Source organism: Capricornis sumatraensis, chromosome X (assembly GCF_032405125.1).
Source record: "Capricornis sumatraensis isolate serow.1 chromosome X, serow.2, whole genome shotgun sequence".
Lineage (NCBI taxonomy): Eukaryota > Metazoa > Chordata > Mammalia > Artiodactyla > Bovidae > Capricornis > Capricornis sumatraensis.
Window position 1 is genome coordinate 12,115,996 of NC_091092.1, and position 16,497 is coordinate 12,132,492.

Genomic DNA, 16,497 nt, shown 5'->3' on the forward strand with positions numbered 1-16,497 from the left:
CACATTCTACTAGCAAAAAAGTAAAAGTCTAACAATAGCTAAATTTGGAGATAATGTAGAGCCATCATATGACTTATACATTGCCTCTGGGAATGAAAATTTCTGCAACAGCTATGAAAAACAGTTTCACATTGCCTTCTAAAGCTGAACATTCACATGGCCTATAGCTTAGCAATTCCACTCTCAGGTATATAACAAAGACAAGTTTTTCTGTGTATACAACTAGAAATATGTATGAGAATGTTTACAATAAATAAGAGGATAAATAAACTGTGGAATACACATAATGGATTACTATAATCCAATCAAAATGAATGACCTACAGTAGCACACAGCAATAGGTATGTTACTTTAGAAAAATATGAAGTCAAAATAAATCCTAAACACTACATGCACCATGATATCCATTCTATAAAACACAACTATATAAAAACAGAACAAAGAACTCATGAACAGCAGAAACAGATTGGTGCTATTTCAGAGGGAGGAAAATGTGGCGCCAGGAGAGGTTACTGTTAAGGCACCAGCTTTTGTTTTGAGTGGCTGAGATGAGAATGCTTATTACATTATTGAAAATAAGTGCATTTAATTAGATAACCGAAATAATAAATAAAAGCAGGCTCTATATAAACCAGTGATAAAACTGTGCTCCTGAAGTACAGGGGGAAAATGGAATTAATGGAAGACTGTAGCAACGGAAGCCAGCAGAACCATGAAGGACTCATGCCCCTTAGGAACAACTTTAGGTCACCTCACACAGTTAAGAGCCCAAACTGCAGAGGCGCTGGTTGAAGGCAAAAGAACACAGAAAAGATCGAGGAAGAAGCAATTTACAAATACTTAGGAGACCATGACTTATAAACCAGTTTCAAAATGAGAATTGCTATAGTCATCCTACACACACACACACACACACACACACACACACACACACACACACACACACACACACACACACATTTTTTCCTTTCCTTTTCTCTTTCCCGAACATTTTATGCAAAAACATACTGGTATTAATTAAACTTATAATAGCCTTTAAGTCACATTATCTCCAGGTGGGATTATGACAAAAGCATACGATGAATGGATATCATGCAGAAACTGATTGCATTACTGATGAGACTATGGATCTCCCCCTTTTTGGAAGGGGATGGATGCAGTTTTGTTTTTACCAGAAAGAGTTGCATTATGTTAGATATTACCATATTATCATCATTGTTTTTGTAAGTATGGAAAGACAAGTGTGTAGCATGTTTACCAGCAAAAAATGGTGATGAACATGGCGAATTGCATTCAGCACCCATTCTCACCTCCTTCCAGCATGTTTTTCCATACTTCTTAGCCTGGAAGAATAAAATCCATCTTTCTGAGCCTCTCCCACAGTATGTTAGTAAATGTAAATGAGGTTCCATGAACTATATGTACTTTCATGAGATTTAGAGGGCAGAAGTGATTTGAGGATAATTTTCCTACTGCTTTGATAGTTGTTGCTAGCAAGGAATCTTGAAGACCCTGGATTTTTCTGCAGCAGCATTCTAGCTCCCATTAACTTAGCTGGCGTTGAGAGGCAGTTGTGTTGGGATAAAGGATGGGCTCAGCCTTGGACACCCTGGCATCAGTTTCATGAGGCGAAGAGATAGCTGCAGTAGTGGTGGCTTTCAGATCCCTTAAGCATGGTCATGGCTGTGTCCTTGAACTCAGCAGTTCCAGTGGGAAGTTCCTGATTCTCTGCCTGTCTGATGTGAGCAGAGGTAGCCTATCCTCTGAAAGACTAGTTCTTTAGTGTTATTCTCAGATTCATTTCTGGAAATCCAGTTCAGAGCGCATTCCTCTAATCCACCCAATATTTTGGGAGGTCCATCTTCCATGTATTACATACCTAGAAAGGAGAGTGGCTTTTGTTTTCTACAACTGAATCCTGACTGATAACAGAGGCACTCTTTGAAAATCATTTTTATAAAAAATCCTTATTTGCTTATTGAAGAGAATAGTATAAGGCCCTAGCTTCAGTTTGATTGAATTCCAGGGGATGTTTGGCTTATAAAATATTAAATTTAACTTTCTCTAATGCCCAGCGTATCTATCAAGCTTTTAATTATATATGTAAACATGTTTTCATAAAATAAATAATTAACCACATGACAAAAAACCCTGCTCCAAACATTTAGGGATTTGTAAATTCTTCCTGTCATTTAAACTAAGCTTTTAAAATATATGCATTTTCACTAAAATAAATTGAATTAAGCTTCATCTAATATCAGCTCGTATTTATTGAGGACTTATTCTGAGCTAAGCAGTGTTCCATTATACTACTTTTTTCTTTTTTTTCTTCCTTACCAGAGATCTTTTGATCCCCAGAAAATAGTCTTCTTTTGCAAATACTAACATAGGATTATTTTAATGGTTAAAGCATACATAAGTATGTTTGCAGCTTGAAGAGGTACAGTCTTCTATTTGGGTTCATTTCTAGGCCTAGCTATATTACCATTGTAAGTATCACTAACAATACAGAGAAAAGAAATTCAGAAGGCAATATACCCTTAACTTGCTTGTTGATAGTAAGAAATATAGACCCTCTCCATAGGCACTGTGCTATAGGGAGTTCACACAATGCTAATGCAGTTAAATACATTAATTTCTAAAATCCAGTTCCCCACTGATGAATGAGGTGCATATTTCATTTCAAATATTTCCACCTCTATCCATCTCCATGCTACTATGCAGTTATAAGCTTTCATTATCTCTCACCTTGATTTCTACTGCAGCTTTGTAATTGGTCTCTCTGTTCTACAATTCCTTTCCTATGTCTGTTTACACAGAAGCCAGGGTGATATTTTCTTAACAATTGAATCAATCATACCTCTGCTCTTTTTTTTAAAATTTATTTATTTCTTTTAATAGGAGGCTAATTACTTTACATTATTGTAGTGGTTATTGCCATACACCGACATGAATCAGCGACGGGTGCACATGTGTTCCCCATCCAGAACTCCCCTCCCACCACCCTCCCCATCCCATCTTGTCCTTGCTTCTACTCGAAGTGAGTCTTTTGTCTCGTACCTCTGCTCTTCTTAAAAAGCTTTAATTCCCTCTCTCTGCATTTAGGACCAACATACAAAATCCTTAATAAAGCCCTCATGATGCTTTCATGATCACGTAATGCTGACTTTCTAGCCTTATCCTCTCACTACTTACACACCTCAATTTCTCCAATGCGCATTCACTTTCTTAAATATCCAGTTTCTTTCCTGTCATATTGACAATGTCAAAGCCTTTGACTGTGTGGATCACAATAAACTGTGGAAAATTCTGAAAGAGATGGGAATACCAGACCACCTGACCTGCCTCCTGAGAAACTTATATGCAGGTCAGGAAGCAACAGTTATAACTGGATATGGAACAACAGACTGGTTCCAAATAGGGAAAGGAGTGTGTCAAGGCTGTATATTGTCACCCTGCTTATTTAACTTTCTATGCAGAGTACATCATGAGAAACACTGGGCTGGATGAAGCCCAAGCTGGAATCAAGATTGCTGGGAGAAATATCAATAACCTCAGATATGCAAATGACACCACCCTTATGGCAGAAAGTGAAGAAGAGAGCCTCCTGATGAAAGTGAAAGAGGAGATTGAAAAAGTTGGCTTAAAGCTCAACATTCAGAAAAATAAGATCATGGCATCCGGTCCCATCATTTAATGGCAAACAGATGGGGAAACAGTGGAAACAGTAGCAGACTTTATTTTGGGGGGCTCCAAAATCACTGCAGATGGTGATTGCAGCCATGAAATTAAAAGACGCTTACTCCTTGGAAGGAAAGTTATGACTGACCTAGACAGCATATTAAAAAGCAGAGACATTACTTTGTCACAAAGGTCCATCTAGTCAAGGCTATGGTTTTTCCAATAGTCATGTATGGATGTGAGAGCTGGACTATAAAGAAAGCTGAGAGCCAAAGAATTGATGCTTTTGAACTGTGGTGTTGGAAAAGACTCTTGAGAGTCCCTTGGACTGCAAGGAGACCCAACCAGTCTATCCTAAAGGAGATCAATCCTGGGTGTTCATTAGGACTGATGTTGAAGCTGAAACTCCAATACTTTGGCCACCTGATGTGAAGAGTTGACTCACTGAAAAGATACTAATGCTGGGAAAGATTGAAGGTGGAAGGAGAAGGAGACAACAGAGGATGAGATGGTTGGATGGCATCACTGATTCAATGGACATGAGTCTGAGTAAACTCTGGGAGTTGGAGATGGACAGGGAGACCTGGCGTGCTGCAGTCCATGGGGTCGCAAAGAGTTGGACACGAATGAGCGACTGAACTGAACTTCCTGCCATAGTGTCATCTCATTTGCTGTTTCCTCTCCTAGAAACACTTTTCCCTTCACATTACTGGCCTCTTCCTTTCCTTCAATGTTTTAAATATTAGTTCATCAAAAAGAGCCTTTTCTTTCTTGTAGAACTCTGTGCTCTTCCTCCATAACTCATATCACAGCTATATTTATATACTTATTTGAATATACTTTATTGTCTGTCTCTCCCTCTAGACTATAAGCATCATGATAATAAAAGTGGGTGTACATACTACTACATTTAAAATAGATAACGAACAAGGACTTACACTATAGCACAGAGAACTCTGCAAAATACTTTGTAATAACTTAAATAGGAGAAGGGAATGGCAAACCACTTCAGTATTCTTGCCTTGAGAACCCTGTGAACAGTATGAAAAGGCAAAATGGTAGGATACCAAAAGAGGAACTCCCCAGGTCAGTAGGTGCCCAATATGCTACTGGAGATCAGTGGAGAAATAACTCCAGAAAGAATGAAGGGATGGAGCCAAAGCAAAAACAATACCCAGCTGTGGATGTGACTGGTGATAGAAGCAAGATCCGATGCTGTAAAGAGCAATATTGCATAGAAACCTGGAATGTCAGGTCCATGAATCAAGGCAAATTGGAAGTGGTCAAACAGGAGATGGCAAGAGTGAACGTCAACATTCTAGGAATCAGTGAACGAAAATGGAATGGAATGGGTGAATTTAACTCAGATGACCATTATATCTACTACTGCAGGCAGGAATCCCTCAGAAGAAATGGAGTAGCCATCATGGTCAACAAAAGAGTCCAAAATGCAGTACTTGGATGCAATCCCAAAAACGACAGAATGATCTCTGTTCATTTCCAAGGCAAACCATTCAATATCACAGAAATCCAAGTCTATGTCCCAACTAGTAATGCTGAAGAAGCTGAAATTAAACGGTTCTATAAAGACCTACAAGACCTTTTAGACCTAACACCCAAAACAGATGTCCTTTTCATTATAGGGGACTGGAATGCAAAAGTAGGAAGTCAAGAAACACCTGGAGTAACAGGCAAATTTGGCCTTGGAATGCAGAATGAAGCAGGGCAAAGACTAATAGAGTTTTGCCAAGAAAATGCACTGGTCATCGCAAACACCCTCTTCCAACAACATAAGAGAAGACTCTACACATGGACATCACCAGATGGTCAACACCGAAATCAGATTTATTATATTCTTTGCACCCAAAGATGGAGAAGCTCTATATAGTCAACAAAAACAAGACCAGGAGCTGACTGTGGCTCAATTCATGAACTCCTTATTACCAAATTCAGACTGAAACTGAAGAAAGCAGGGAAAACGCTAGACCATTCAGATCAGTTCAGTTCAGTTCAGTCGCTCAGTCATGTCCGACTCTTTGTGACCCCATGAATCGCAGCATGCCAGACCTCCCTGTCCATCACCAACTACCAGAGTTCACGCAGACTCACATCCATCGAGTCCGTGATGCCATCCAGCCATCTCATCCTCCGTCGTCCCCTTCTCCTCCTGCCCCCAATCCCTCCCAGCATCAGAGTCTTTTCCACTGAGTCAACTCTTCTCATGAGGTGGTCAAAGTACTGGAGTTTCAGCTTTAGCATCAGGCCTTCCAAAGAAATCCCAGGGTTGATCTCCTTCAGAATGGACTGGTTGGATCTCCTTGCAGTCCAAGGGACTCTCAAGAGTCTTCTCCAACACCACAGTTCAAAAGCATCAATTCTTTGGCACTCAGCCTTCTTCACAGTCCAACTCTCACATCCATACATGACCACAGGAAAACCATAGCCTTGACTAGATGGACCTTAGTCGGCAAATTAATGTCTCTGCTTTTGAATATGCTGTCTAGGTTGGTCATAACTTTTCTTCCAAGGAGTAAGCATCTTTTAATTTCATGGCTGCAGTCACCATCTGCAGTGATTTTGGAGCCCCAAAAAATAAAGTCTGCTACTGTTTCCACTGTTTCCCCATCTATTTCCCATGAAGTGATGGGACCAGATGCCATGATCTTCATTTTCTGAATGTTGAGCTTTAAGCCAACTTTTTCACTCTCATCTTTCACTTTCATCAAGAGGCTTTTTAGTTCCTCTTCACTTTCTGCCATAAGGGTGGTGTCATCTGCATATCTGAGGTTATTGATATTTCTCCTGGCAATCTTGATTCCAGCTTGTGTTTCTTCCAGTCCAGCGTTTCTCATGATGTACTCTGCATATAAGTTAAATAAGCAGGGTGACAGTATACAGCCTTGACGTACTCCTTTTCCTATTTGGAACCAGTCTGTTGTTCCATGTCCAGTTCTAACTGTTGCTTCCTGACCTGCATACAGATTTCTCAAGAGGCAGGTTAGGTGGTCTGGTATTCCCATCTCTTTCAGAATTTTTCACAGTTTATTGTGATCCACACAGTCAAAGGCTTTCGCATAGTCAATGAAGCAGAAATAGATGTTTTTCTGGACCTCTCTTGCTTTTTCCATGACCCAGCGGATGTTGGCAATTTGATCTCTGGTTCCCTTGCCTTTCCTAAAACCAGCTTGAACATCTGGAAGTTCATGGTTCACATATTGTTGAAGCCTGGCTTGGAGAATTTTGAGTATTGCTTTACTAGTGTGTGAGATGAGTGCAATTGTGTGGTAGTTTGAGCATTCTTTGGCATTGCCTTTCTTAGGGACTGGAATGAAAACTGACCTTTTCCAGTCCTGTGGCCACTGCTGAGTTTTCCAAATTTGCTGGCATTTTGAGTACAGCACTTTCACAGTATCATCTTTTAGGATTTGAAATAGCTCAACTGCAATTCCATCACCTCCAGTAGCTTTGTTCATAGTGATGCTTCCTAAGCCCCCCTTGACTTCACTTTCCAAAATGTCTGTCTCTAGGTGAGTGATCACACCATCGTGGTTATCTGGGTCATGAAGATCTTAACTGATTGCTCCTCTGTGTATTCTTGCCACCTCTTCTAAATATCATCTGCTTCCATACCATTTCTGTCCTTTATTAAGCTCATCGAAGCATGAAATGTTCCCTTGGTATCTCTAATTTTCTTGAAGAGATCTCTAGTATTTTCCATTCTATTGTTCTCCTCTATTTCTTTGCATTGATCTCTGAGGAAGGCTTTCTTATCTCTCCTTGCTATTCTTTGGAACTCTGCATTCAAATACTTATATCTTTCCTTTTCTCCTTTGTTTTTCACTTCTCTTCTTTTCACAGCTATTTGTCAGCCCTGCCCAGACAGCCATTTTGCTTTTTTGCATTTCTTTCCCATGGGGAAGGTCTTGTTCCCTGTCTCCTGCACAATGTCACGAACCTCCGTATATAGTTCATGAGGAACTCTATCTATCCAATTTAGTCCCTTAAATCTATTTATCACTTCCACTGTATTATCGTAAGGGGTTGGATTTAGGTTCTACCTGAACGGTCTAGTGGTTTTCCCTACTTTCTTCAATTTAAGTCTGAATTTGGCAATAAGGAGTTCATAATCTGAGCCATAGTCAGCTCCTGGTCTTGTTTTTGCTGGCTGTATCAAGCTTCTCCATCTTGGCTGCAAAGAATATAATCAATCTGATTTCGGTGTTGGCCATCTGGTGATGTCCATGTGTAGAGTCTTCTCTTGTGTTGTTGGAAGAGGGTGTTTGCTATGACCAGGGCATTCTCTTGGCAAAACTCTATTAGCCTTTGCCCTGCTTCATTCAGCTTTCCAAGGCCAAATTTGCCTGTTACTCCAGGTGTTTCTTAACTTCCTACTTTTGCATTCCAGTCCCCTATAATGAAAAGGACATCTGTTTTGGGTGTTAGTTCTAAAAGGTCTTGTAGGTCTTCATAGAACTGTTCAACTTCAGCTTCTTCAGCATTACTGGTTGGGGCATAGACTTGGATTACTGTGATATTGAGTGGTTTGACTTGGAAACAAACAGAGACCATTCTGTCATTTTTGAGATTGCATCCAAGTACTGCATTTTGGATGCTTTTGTTGACTCTGATGGCTACTCCATTTCTTCTAAGGGATTCCTGCCCACAGTAGTTGATATAATGGTCATCTGAGTTAAATTCACCCATTCCATTCCATTTTAGTTCACTGATTCCTAGAATGTCAACATTCACTCTTGCCATCTCCTGTTGACCACTTCCAATTTGCCTTGATTCATGGCCCTAAACATTCCAGGTTCTTCTACAATATTGCTCTTTACAGCATTGGACTTTCCTTCTATCACCAGTCATATCCACAGCTGGGTGTTGTTTTTGTTTTGGCTCTATCTCTTCATTCTTTCTGGAGTTATTTCTCCACTGATTGGGTACCTACTGACCTGGGGAGTTCATCTTTCAGTATCTTATCTTTTGCCTTTTCGTACTATTCATGGGGTTCTCAAGGCAAGAATACTGAAGTGGTTTGCCATGCCCTTCTCCAGTGGACCACATTTTGTCAGAACTCTCCACTGTGACCCGTCCATCTTGGGTGGCCCTACACAGCGTGGCTCATAGTTTCAATGAGTTAGACAAGGCTGTGGTCCATGTGATCAGATTGGTTAGTTTTCTGTGACTGTGGTTTTTAGTCTGTCTGCCCTCTGATGGAGAAGGATAAGAGGCTTATGGAAGCTTCCTGATGGGAGAGAATGACTGAAGGGGAAACTGGGTCTTGTTCTGATGGGTGGGGCCATGCTCAGTAAATCCTGAATCCAATTTTCTGTTGATGAGTGGAGCTGTGTTCCCTCCCTGCTATTTACCTGGGGCCAAACTATGGCGGAGGGAATGAAGATAATGTTGACCTCCTTCAAAACATCCCACTCAGTGCCCCCAACCCTGCAGCGGGCCACCACCGACCCACGCCTCCTCTGGAGACTCCTGGACACTCCCAGGCAAGTCTGGGTCAGTCTGTGGGGTCACTGCTCCTTTCTCCTGTGTCCTGGTGCACAAGGTTCTGTTTGTGCCCTCCAAGAGTCTATTTTCCAGTCCTGCGTACATTCTGGCAGCTTTATGATGGGGTTAGTGGTGACCTCCTACAAAAGGGCTTATGCCATACCCAAGTCTGCTGTACCCAGAGCCCGTGTCCATGTGGCAGTCCACTGCTGACCCGTACCTCCACAGGAGATGCTCAAACACAGTTCTGTCTCAGTCTCTGTGGGGTCTCTGGGTTGTGGTGTGCACAAGGTTTGTTTGAGCCCTCTGAGCATCTCTGGTGTGAATAGGGTTTGATTCTAAATGCAAGTTCGCCCCTTCTAGCATCTTCCTGGGGCTTCTCCTTTGGCCCTGGACATGGGGTATCTCCTCACAGCCACTCCAGCAACTACCATCTTATGTAGCAAAGAACTAGTAGCAGGAATATTTAAAGAACTCTCAAAAATCAACAATAAAAAGGACAAGCCATCCTTTTAGAAAATGGACAAAAGACATGAGCAGACATTTCACCAAAAAGGATACGAAGATCGCTAATATACACATAAAAAGATGTACAATACCATTAGCCATTATGGAAATGCAAATTAAAACTACAATATCATTATACACCTATTGGAAAATTTTAAACATTGTGATGATACCAAATTCTGATGAGGCTAGCATCATAGCATTAGTATGAACAAAGCTAGAGAATGTAGTGGAATTCCAGCTGAGCTATTGCAAATCCGAAAAGATGATGCTGTGAAAGCCCTGCACTCAATATACCAGCAAATTTGGAAAACTCAGCAGTGGCCACAGGACTGGAAAGGGTCAGTTTTCATTCCATTTCCAAAGAAAGGCAATGTCAAAGAATGCTCAAACTACCTCACAATTGAGCTCATTTCACTTGCTAGCAAGGTAATGCTCTAAATCCTTCAAGCCAGGTTTCAATAGTACATGAATTTAGACCTTCAGATATACAAGCTGGATTTAGAAAAGGCAGAGGAACCAGAGATCAAATTGCCAACATCTGCTGGATCATAGAAAAAGCAAGGGAATTCCAGAAAAACATTTACTTTGGCATCACTGACTATGCTAAAGTGTTTGACTGTGTGGATCACAACAGACTCTGGAAAATTCTTAAGGGGTGGGAATACCAGACCACCTTACCTGCCTCCTGAGAATCCTGTATACAGGTCAAGAAGCAACAGTTAGAACCGAACAAGGAACAACAGAATGGTTCCAAATTGGGAAAGGAGTACGTCAAGGCTGTATATTGTCACCCTGCTTATTATCTACTATGTAGAGTACAACATGCAAAATGCTGGGCTGGATAACTCACAAACTGGAATCAAGATTGCCAGGAGAAATACTACCAACTTCAGATATGCAGGTGATACCACTCTAATGGCAGAAAGTGAAGAAGATCTAAAGAGCCTCTTGATGAAGGTGAAAGAGAAGAATGAGAAAGCTGACTTAAAACTGAACATTCAAAATATTAACATCATGTTATCCAGTCCCATTACTTCATGGCAAATAGATGGGGAAAAAGTAGAAACAGTGGCAAATTTTATTTTCTTGGGCTCCCAAATCACTGCACATGGTGACTGCAGCCATGACATAAAAGATGCTTGCTCCTTTGAAGGAAAGGTATGACAAACCTCGACAGCATATTAAAAAGCAGACAAATCACTTTGTTGACAAAGGTCCATATAGTCAAAGGTATAGTTTTTCCAGTAGTCATGTACGGATGTGAACGTTGGACCATAAAGAAGGCTGAGCACTGAAGAATTGATGCTTTCGAACTATAGTGCTGAAGAGGCCTCTTTAGAGCACCTTGGACAGCAAGGTGATCAAACCAGTCAATCCTAAATGAAATCAGCCCTGAACATTCATTGGAAGGACTGATGCTGAAGCTCTAATACTTTGGCCACCTGACACGAAGAGCCGACTCATTGGAAAAGACCCTGATGCTGGGAAAGATGGAAGGAGGAGAAGGGGTTAGCAGAGGATGAAATAGTTGGATGGCATCACTAACTCAATGGACATGAATTTGAGCAAATTCTGGGAGATATTAAAGGACAGGGAAGCCTGGCATGCTGCAGTCCATGAGGTCACAAAGAGTCAGACACAACTTAGTGTCTGAACAACAAGAAATATCATCACTCATACCATACATTGCTGGTGGGCTTCCCTGGTGGCTCAGAGGTTAAAGCGTTTGCCTGCAAGGCGGGAGACCCGGTTTCAATCCCTGGGTCGGGAAGATCCCCTAGAGAAGGAAATGGCAACCCATCCAGTATTCTTGCCCGGAAAATCCCATGGATGGAGGAGCCTGGTAGGTTACAGTCCACGGGGTCGTAAAGAGTCAGACACGACTGAGCGACTTCACTCACTCATGTAAAATGGTACGTTACTCTAGAGAATAAGAAAATAGTTTGGCAATTTCTTTTAAAACTAAAACATCTAACTATCATATAACCCAGCAATAGCATGCTTTGGAAATTAATCTCAGAGATGAAAGTTGTTTTCACACAAAAACCTGTACATAGCAGCTGTATGAGTCTGCTTGGGCTGTCATAACAAAACCCCCAAAACTAGGTGGCTTAAATGACAGAAATAACTTTTCTCTCAGTTCTGGAGGCTGGAAATCCAAGATCAAGATGTCAGCCAAGTTAGTTTCTTCAGAGATCTCTCTCCATGGCTTGTTGATACCCTCTTGCGAGCTCTTCACAGGGTTTTCCTTCATCCCTCTATGCACATTGCACCCCTAGTTTCTCTTCCCTTTCTTATAAGGACACCACACATATTTGGTTTACAGCCTCACTTTTTTTGAATAATATTTCTTATCTATCGGATAACAATTGCTTTATAATATTGTGGTAATCTTTGCTATACATCAACAGCCTTATTTTTGCTTAACTATCTTATTACAGACCTTATCTCCAAATGAATATACATTACGAAATACTAGAGGTTAGGACTTCAACACATGAAGTTTGGAAGAACACAATCCAGCCAGTAGCAGCAGCTTTATTTATAATAATTGAAAAGTGGTCATGACCCAAATGTCCTTCAACAGGTGAATAGTTAAATAAGCTGTGATATACTCATACAATGGAATACTACTCAGCAATAAAAAGGGACAGACTATCAATACACACAGCAATCAGGGTGAATTTCCAGGGAATTATGCCAAATGAAAATGTCAATACCAAAAGATTCCATGCCATATGATTCAATTTATGTAACATTATTAAAATTAAAAAATTGTAGAGTGGTTGCCAGGGTCAGGGACAGGGAGTTATATAGCTATAACAGGGCCACACATTGCCACAGGAGATGAATGTGACTATAAAAGTGCAAGAGGAGGGTTCCTTGAGGTGATGGAAGTATTCTTCTTCTTGACGAAATCAATGTCTAATCCTGGTTGTGAGATTTTACTATAATTTCTTAGGATATTACCACTGGGAGACACACAGTAAAGGAGACATGGAATCTCCATGTATTATTTCTTACAAGTGTACCTGAATCTATAACTAACTCAAAATAAAACTGATAAAAGTTAATGTTTAAACTGTCATAAAAATATAAAATTTAGTTATAGTTCTCTATAAAAAAGGTATTTGTTGAATAAAGTGATGAATAAATGATTTAACTTTATAGCCTATTCTCATAACTGCTAACCATATTATTTAATGTGTGACCCTCTGCCTGGACATGGTCACTCAAGGGGATATTGATGCCATAAAGCCACATGGAAGCTGCCCGGATTGTAAAGGAGAAAAAGGATAAGAAAAGGAGTGAATAGCTATTACAAATGGTTATAGGAGACTACCTCTGGGACTATTGTGAAAGCCTAAGGGCAGGAATAGAGCAACTAACTGAGTTATCTGTGCACAGGAATAAGGGCCTGCTAGGCAAAGCTCATGGGGCAGGATTAAGGCACAAAGGCAGCTTTCCTCAGCTGGAGTTTGGACAGTTCTACAGAGAGGAGGTTCAATCTTGCACAAAGAGGTAGGGCAAAATCAGAGCTTGCTTTGTCAGAGTGAATGGCCGCTGAGAGGGAAGCAGCTGTAAGCTTGCATGCGTGCATGCTTAGTTGCTCAGTCATGTCCGAATCTTTGCGACCCCATGGACTATAGCCCACCAGGCTCCTCTGTCCATGGGATTCTCCAGGCAAGAATACTGGTTCTTTGTAAATATTAATTTTGTGTGTGCCTACTTAGTCGCTCAGTCATGTCCATCTCTATGACTCCATGGACTACAACCCTCCAGGCTCCTCTGTTCATGGATTTCCCAGGCAAGAATACTGGAGTGGGTTGCCATGTCCTCCTCCAGGGGATCTTCCTAACCCAAGGATTGAACCAGAGTCTCTTTTATCTCCTGCATTGACAGGCAGGTTGTTTACCACTAGTGCCACCTGAGGAGTCCAGCTATAAGTTTGGCCTAAGATAAAAGTAAGGGAGGCAGGGGTCTCCCCTGGCTTCTTGGTGGTAAAGAATTTGCTTGCCAGTGCAGGAGATACAGGTTTGATCCCTGGTCTGGGAAGATCCCACATGCTGCATGGCAACTAAGCCCATGCGCCACAACTACTGAGCCTGTGCTCTAGAGCCTGGGAGACACAAGTACTGGGCCCACGTGTTGCAACTGCTGAGGCCCCCAGCCCTAGAGTCCATGCTCTGCAACAACAGAAGCCATCACAATGAGCAGCCCACACACTGCAACTAGAGAAAGTGAAGAGTAACCCCCGACTTGCTGCAACTAGAGAAAACCCATGCAGAGCAACGAGGACCCAGCACAGCCAAAAATAAGTAAATAATTGTTCTTTTAAAAAGCTAAGTGAGACACCAAGAGAGGATTGCAAGAGCTGTGGGAGACTAGTCAGACAATCTAATTAGTGAGTCTGTGTTCTATAAACTTGTATGTAGAGTGTACTTTGAAACTACTGTGAGCTGCAGTCAAGAAATATTGTGCCTTAACTGAACTACTGGTCATGGGCCTTGCTAAGGAGCACTGCTGAAAGAAATGGATTCATGGGAGAAGTCAATGCAGTAGTTCATGGTCTAAAGAGAAACCTCTTTGGAAACCCACTCCCTTCCACAGGCTCTTTCCTTGGTAGAAGCTGTTCACTAGTGCTGTCAATATGCTAAATTTCTCTTGGGGGATCTCTTTCATTTGGTTAGTCATCCTCCTCTCCACATAACAGCTTTGTCATGCAAAATACTTTTTAATATGTCAAATTTCCTTAAACAGGGGATATTGTATTTCTAGTCAAGGATGGGTTTTAATACAAGATCTATTACTTTTTAAATTAATTGAATGGGGGAGTGGGATGTCCATGTTTTTATCTTTTAAGTCTTTAGAATGAAAAATTACTTCCTAAAAAGCTGAATGGGACATTGATTTGAAAATGGTAACATGGTAACATTGGAACTTTTCTCAAATCACATATATTTTGACTTAAGTAAATCTCAAGAAATGTATACTTATCAGTTTCACAGAGGGGCTGTCTTCAAATGGCCAATGCCTACTTACTGAAGAAAACTTGGGTTTGGATTCAAAGCCTTTAATGTCTGCCAATATATATTCTGATATTGACTGTATATTGAGGATATATAAATGAGGGTGACCACTGCGGAAACTGCCTCAACACCCACTTCTGTCCACCTGATTCTGGGCCTTCTAAAGAGATTAGTTCTTCAGCCCACTCACAGAAATGATTCTGGAATCTACTCTGGCTTTACATCCCATTTTAGGCTCTTGCTCCTAGCTACATTCCATTGTCAACCAACTTCTAATCCTTTTGGCTTTTTCATTTATGGACTTCTATTTGCTGCCTAGAAAATAGAATTGTGCTTCCCAAGCTGTAAGACATTCACCTCTGGCTATTCCTACTTCTGACCTCCCTAGGTGTCTTAGTCAGCTTGGGCTACTATTACAAGACACCGTAGAGCGGGTGACTGACAAACCACAGGAATTTATTCCTCACAGTGCTGGAGGTTGCAAGTCTGAGATAATGATGCCAGAATGGTTGAGTGAGGGCCCTCTTTGGGGTCACAGACTTCTCATTGTATTCTCACATGGCACAAGAAATGAACCAGCTCTCTTGGGTCTCTTTTATAAGGGCACTAATCCCATTTGTGAGGGCTTTGCTCTCAGAACATAATCACCTTCTAAAGACCCCACCTCCAAATATTGTCACATAGGATACTAAAATTTCAACATATGAATGGGGGGTGTGTGTGGATACAAACATTCAGATCACAGCACTAGGTAACTCCCACATGAAAGTGTTAGTTGCTCGGTCATGTCCGACTCTTTGTGACCCCATGGACTGTAGCCTGCCAGGCTCCTCTATCCATGGAATTCTCAGACAAGAATACCAGAGTGAGTAGCCATTCCTTTCTCTAAGGCATCTTCCTGACCCAGGGATTGAACCACGGTCTCCTGCGTTGCAAGCGGATTCTTTACGCTGGTCTCAGCCACCAGGGAAGCCCAGGTAACCACCAACCCTCCACATTAAGTCCAATTACTGACTCAGAAACCCCATTAAGGCCCATGTTTACTTGACCAGAACTTCAGCCAAGCCCACACGGATGCTCCCTGCTAGGGAGGAATGAGACAAATTCCATTCCAACCTCAGCCACTTGATTAAGATTTTGGGACTGGGGAAAAATGGATGACCTCACACTTGTAACCTCTGAGTCAAAAACAAAGGCAGAATCAATATGAAGTTAGAACAGAGACCACATTACCAAATGCAGTGGTTACATTAGTAGCAACAATTATTGAGAAGTTACTATATACCAGATACTCTTCTAAGAAATTCATATATTTAACCCATTTAATGACCACAACAATCTATGAGATAAGTACTATTATTGAACCCATTTTACACTTGAAGAAACTGAGGCACAAAAATATTGAGTAATTTGTCCAAAGAGTCACAGCTAGGGAGAGCTAGCTGGGAGACAAACCAAGGCAGTTTGGCTCCACAGACTGTATTCTTTACAACTCTACCACATGAAGAAACTGTTACAATGAGGCCATCTGCAAGCCAGGAAGAGAACTCTCACCAGAACCTGACCATATTGGCAACCTAACCTTGGACTTCCAGCCTCCAGAACTATGAAAAATAAATATCCACTGTTTAAGACACCCAGTCTATGGTGTTTTTATGGCAACCCAAGCCAAGACCGACTGAGCGACTTCACTTTCACTTTTCAGTTTCATGCACTGGAGAAGGAAATAGCAACCCACTCCAGTGTTCTTGCCTGGAGAATCCCAGGGACAGGG